Below are 7,047 nucleotides of genomic sequence, written 5' to 3' on the forward strand. Positions count from 1 at the left end.
AGTCAAAGGGTTAAATTGAATACGTTTATCGGTAGACTTAATTGAATAAAAAAAATATATAAAGACTAAATCGATTATGAGGCCAATATTTAGAAACTTTATTGTAGTTTTCCCTATATATATATATATATATATATATATATATATATATATATATATATATATATATATATATATATATATATATATATATATAACACTAGGTGTAAAACCTACGTATTACACGGGTTGATTAAAAAATAAATTATTTAAATGTAAATAATAAGTATTTTTTATAATAAAAATTTGAAATAAGAAATGAAGAAATATATTTATTGTAATTTATTTTATATATATAACTATAAGTATTATGTGGATTTTTTAATTTTAAAAATTAGAAAAAACCATAAATTGACATGTGGATATTATTTATTTCAAAATTATCACAAAATGACAAGTGTCAAAATTTATGAGCGATTGACATTTGGCAAAATGGATCTTCATTTATTATAGTAGATTTCGTCTTATCTATTGACATATTTCTGTGACGTCCCCATTTTTCACGGCCAGAAAAGACCGATTTCGTTTATTCTTTTGAAATAAAATCAGAGTAATCTTTCAAAAGCTGTTGCGGTCAAAACAAAATATGATAAAAATTTATCAAAGTATTTCTTAAATAAATGTATTTTTTTCATTTTATCACAAAACTCGGGATATCCACATCGATACAAACCAAAAGCATAAACAGTACAATATAGGCCTTACAACAGTTATTTATATCTACTGGCTTATAATCCAAAATCTCTCGTCATCGTCCAACTATGCTCTTGTTCCACTACTTGTAATATAGAAAACCGAGTGGGTCAGGCTTGGGAGCCTGGTAAGCATATAGCGTTTTCAACCCACAATAAATAAATTTATTAATTTTCATCAACCAACAATAAATTTATAAATATCTTCAATCAACAATAAACCTGATTACCCGTTCCCATTATCCTCACTTTATGTCCCTAAACATCTAATAAAAGAGACCTAGCTTAAGGATCATCATCGGGCTAACAACACTGCTTAAGGGATACTTATGCAGTTTCTTAAGGGTCCACCCTAAGAATCCTCTATCATTCACTCATTCATTCCAAAAGATTCTCCTAAGGAATAGGCACAAATTCCATTGTTGCCAATAACACAGCTGCCAATATTCTCTATTAGGCACAACTGCCAATGTTATCCTTTAGGGGCAGCTGCCAGAATTGTGTTGTTCTCAATCAGGCGCAGCTGCCAATATCATCTATTAGGCACAACTACCAATATTATCTATTAGGCACAGCTGCCAATATTATCCATTAGGTATAACTACCAATATTATCCATTAGCCGCAATTGCTAGGGTATTTAAATTACAACTGGTGAATACTTAAATCAAAATACCTGGTGAACACTCCGTTTAAAATACTTAATGAACACCTAGTTCAAAAACACCTAATGAATACATAGTTCAAAAACATCCACAGGTTACGAGCCTGCTACATTCCACTGAACTGTTTAGAAAAGTTTGTGGTCGTCATCTATACTCCGCTAAATGACTGGAACATCAACAACTTCGAGACCTCTCATCATTTTATTTCATCATACATCAGCTATTTCATCTACGCATGTTATACCCAACATATTTGTAGATAAAAATACATATACAGTTTAAATCATTCTAAGCATGTATAAAATATTTATTCAACATCCATCTCAAATAAACAAACATTATACATACACATAACACGTATTTTATATCAAATACTTCATAACTATGTGTAAGATGAAAGTGACTATACACTCACTTAATAAGACGACGGTTGTACAACACTTCGTCCCTTAAAACAATCTTTTTCGATGAAACCGGGCTTTACGCGGGTAGAGTTTCGACTCAAAAACTCTTTTTCTCGGGATCTTCGGGGCTTTCTTACGATGCTAGGATGGTACCCTAGGCTTGGGGGTTTTAGTGTGGTTTAAAAGAAAGTAGAAGGTGAAAGAAAGAAATTTTTGTAAACAAATACGGGGCAGCCTCACATTCAATTTATAGGAGGCTGAAGCCTCGTAGTACGTTGGGTGTACTTTGGTACGTTTGGCATACGAGGCGTGGCGCCTGCTCAGTTCCCGGGTCTCGGACGTGTCAAAAAAGCGTGATAGGTGTCTACATGCGAAGAAAGGGTCGACATGGCTGACTCCGGATTGAGTACGTGCGAAGTACGCTGGGCGTACTCCTTCGGACCAGCCTCGAAGTTTGTGCCCATAACTTCAAAAATCCATATCTTTCGCATACGAACTCAGTTTTTGGCGTTCTTTATATCCACGTGTAGGTGACACTATACTCTACAACTTTCATTTAGACTCTGTCGGCTAATTTTGAATTTATTTTTAAATTTATATTTTTAACAGGCCGGGACAGGAAAAGTCCGTTAAAAATTCATAACTTCTTCATCCGATGTCCGTTTTCGTCTATCTTTTCACTGTTAAACTACTATCGACGAGATATTCAATTCTCGTTTAGTTTGTGTCGGATAAAAGTCGTTCGATCTATAATTCGAATTCCAGGTTGCATACTGTTATACCAAATCTTAGAAAATTCATAATTTCTTCATACGAAGTTAGATTTGGACATTCTTTTTATGCACGCTCTCGCTTTAAAGTATACTACAACTTTCATTTAGTTCTCTAAGTCTAAAAAGCACTTTATTGTAAATTCACTTTTTACGTCACATAGCGTTATGCCGGTTGTGTGACAACCCGATATTTCGAGGCAATATGATGGAACGCAAGTCAAATTTAGGTCAAAATTTAACTTTCCTAAAACCTTATTTGGGTTAAATAAAGTAGTAGGAATCGTATCAAGGTTTTCATACATATAAAGAACCCAAACATCCGAGTTATAACGAAGAAGTTATGACCAACCGAAGATTCTCGGCAAAACCGGCAATACTGATAGACGTAAAATACAAAGTTTCAATACAATAGTTTTTAGCCTTAGGTATCTAAATAAAAGTTTTAGATATCACTAAACCGTAAACGTACATAATAAGAACGTACAAATCTGACTTCTTATGAGGAAGTTGTGATTTATCTAAGTTACAAATATAACAGTAGACAGCTAAAAACTCGGAATAGAAATCGAGAGACTTTTAGCCAACACAATCTAAATGAGAATCGAAGGGCTCAACAATACTAGCACAACGGTAAAAAGTCTGACGAGAACGGACGTCGGATGAAGAAGTTATGGAACTTTAACGGACTTTTCCTTTCCCGACCTATTAAAATATTATATTAAAAATAAAGGCAAGATTTGCCGACGGAGTCTAAACGAAAGTTGTAGATCGTAGTCTCACCTACGCGTGGATATAAAGAACGTCGAAAACGGAGTTCGTATGAGGAAGATATGAATTTTTGAAGTTTACTAATTAATTAAAATATAAATTTAATTAAAACCCGGTATTATCCAAATAATGAGTCATCGGTCCGATCCCTCGTACGCCCAGCATACTCGGATGCTAGGCTCCGGTTCGTCCACGTCGCTCCGATGCTTCGACCGAGGATGTGGTCATCCATGACGTCTCGTACGCCCTGCGTACAAGCATACGCGAGGCTTTCAGCCCCTATATAAAGGGTGCGAGGGTGCCGGCCATATTTGTTAATTTCCTTCCTTTCTCGCGCCGAAGCTCTGCGTTTCAACCCTCGGAGTCATCCCAAAGCCCCAGTTTTCATATCCAAGTTGGGAAGGAAGTTTTATACTCCCGAGAGTCCCAAGATTCCCGAGAATCTCGAGAGATCCGCTTTCTCGAGTAGAAGTTCTGCTCGGTTTTCGTCACGCTTTCTTCAATCAATCAAGTGAGTTCATACCCCTACAATCCACACTTTTAAATGTTTTATAAATGCTTTTATATGCTTTTAAGGGGGGGGGGGGGGGAATACAATTAAAACACACGATTATTATCGAATGTTATATAAAGTTTCATTATACACTTTTTATCAACGAAATCATATGTGATTTATAACTATTATAGGGAAACTTTTGTATGCAAAATATATCATGATAACATCATATTCTTGGAAATGAAAAATGTGGTTATATATGTATATATGTTTATATTGGTACTATATAACTTATAACTTTTTCATAACAAGTGAGCATTTCACTAGGGATTACTATACAAACGAGACACGCTTTTAGAAAACTATAATAGGTATAGTTTACATGAACATTACGAACTTTTACATACTAGAAATACTATTTCAAGGAGATACATTCATATACAAGAACAAACGAACATTTTCATAGGTACTTCAAATAGTTTTCACAAACGTTTTTACATCTTGAAACACTTTTTAGAAACTGTCTTACAAACTGTAGGTTCCTCTTGAATCTATATAGTTGTGCTTTCAAACAAAGGTTTTCTCACACTTAAATTGTTTTGTCAAACGGTCTTTCGAACCAATTTATAAACTGACATCACGTCATAAATTCTTATTTATTAAACCATTCAAAGGTTTTACAAAACTTCTTTTATGCTTTAATATTATAAATTGCATGCCTCTATATGTATAGTTATATAAGAAATGTTTAAAAGACTTAGGAAGGCTATCCACTCTGTTTCCTTTTCCTCGATTTGGATGTGGTCTGATGGGACATCGGGTACTCGTCCGAAGGTCGTTTAAATATTAGTTATATATATATATATATATATATATATATATATATATATATATATATATATATATATATATATATATATATCATGTGTACATATATAGTCATAAATGTTCCATCAGTTATTTCAGTTCCAACCTCTTGAGTAGCAAGGGTGTACAAACTTACTTGGACACTCATCAATTACATTCTAGTAAACTATTATAGGAATAGTTTAGGGTATACAAGATGTTATCCCTATTACAAGAAATTACACCAGAGTCAGTTCATTCATGAGTCTAGACTACATGCTATATGAAGGGATACTCTGACAGAGATTCCTCTTACATTGATATATTTTTAGGGATACTCTTATAGAGCTTCCGCTTACATGAATACGTTTACAGAGATTCCTCTTACATGAATACGCTTACATAGATACACTTACATGAATACGTTTACAGAGATTCCACTTACATAAATACGCTTACATAGATACACTTACATGAATACGTTTACATAGATACGTTTACCTGAATACGTTTACATAGATACGCTTAGATGAGTACATTTACGTAGATATTATATGATGAGTTACTATTACATATTATATGTGTAGATACAGTTATATAGTTCTCCTTCTTATCTTTACCTTGTGATACAATCACATCATCAACGAGATAAATTGGACTTTATATCCTAGTACCAAAGGACACTTTGTGGGACTAACCGTTCCTAGAACCACTGTTAGCTACAAAGGTAAATAAACATCTACGAATGTTTTCGGTTGATACCATTACAGGTATACTTAAGGGACTAACTATTCCTAAACCCGGTTTTAGCAACAGAGGTAAATGCACATCTACGGATGTCTACGGTTGATCCGTTAACGGCGAGTTTCCACGCCGTGTGTATCTTAGTACCAAAGGATACAAAATAAGTTATTATATTATTACTTTTATAGTTTTATCATAATAGTTAAACAAGGAAAGTCCGTCACATTTTCAAGTGATGCGTACTTTCAAAACAGTCTGGTCTTGGTAGAAGACTACTTTCAAAATGTTCGGGTCTTGGTAGAAGACTACTTTTATACTAGTAGGAAATATGGGATTTTCTAGAGTTTTCATACTTATACTAAATGTTTCATCAAACATTCACCAGTCTTTCATGAACAACCTTTAAAAACAATAACATTAAAATACTTATGAATTCACCAGCTTTATTGTTGATACTCGCTTTCAAAATAACTTGTATTCTCAGGTTACAAATAGACAGGTGCCGATGCAAGGTTTAGAGAAGACAGAGTAGTCAAGACTCGTCTTTTATTTTGATTACTTGTTGTAATGTCTTATTTCTATGAAAGAACTCACATGTATTAAACTATTACTATTAATGCAATGGATGATGTTGTTGCTTGTTTACTACTTTACAATTGTTGTGATACATACATGACGTCCTCCGCCCCAGAACGTTTCCGCCGTTCTCGGTTTTGGGGTGTGACAGGTTGTGTTGCGAAACTTCGACAGGTCATAATTTCTTTGTTATAACTCGGATTTCGGTATTCTTTATATCTCCGGAATCCTTGTTTCAACCACTACAACTTTCTTCATAGATATAGGCTATATCTAACATTTTATTTTTGAAACTTATTCTTATCCTTCATTTATTATATCATTATAGACCAAATTGCAAAAATTGTCCCTATGGTTGGCAAATTTATGTGCTTTTGGTCCAAAATGAAATGTTGGTGCACAACTGGTCCAAATTTTGATATCTTGCGCAGTTTTTTTTTTTGGTCTTTATGGTTATTATTTTTTGTGGTTTTGGTCCATACCCTACCTAAAATGAAGATTATGCCCTTAATTGATTGTGTTTTTAATTTTTTTAATTGAGTTCTTATTATATTAATTAAAAAAACCAAAAAACCCACCCCACCTCTCTTAAGTAACACCCCACCCCCACCCTCTCTCTCTCTCTCTAATGCTGTTAAAGACCCATCACTGGCCTTCAACCCACTGTCTCGACCATCGTCGACCATTGCTACCTCAAAAACTTCAATCAACCATTGTCACCACATCTTCCTTCCTCAATAGATCCGCATCCATAAAAATCCATATCATATAAGGTGTTTGTGGTGGGACATGATTGGGGCACAAATTTCGCTCGGCATCTAGTCTTTTCTGGCCAGATAGAGTCAATGGAATCATTTTTCTCGTTATTCGATTGTTTTCTAGATCCCCAAACATGTGGAGTGCAGTCTGATTTTTTGTGCATCTTATTGGTTTCACAACATAAACAATGAAAGATCAAACCCATTTCGTAATCAACGAGAAAAGGAGTGGCAGAACGCCACCCTTGTTTATCTATTCGAGCCACCATAATCAGTTGCCATCTCCA

Source organism: Lactuca sativa, chromosome 3, assembly GCF_002870075.4.
Source record: "Lactuca sativa cultivar Salinas chromosome 3, Lsat_Salinas_v11, whole genome shotgun sequence".
NCBI lineage: Eukaryota > Viridiplantae > Streptophyta > Magnoliopsida > Asterales > Asteraceae > Lactuca > Lactuca sativa.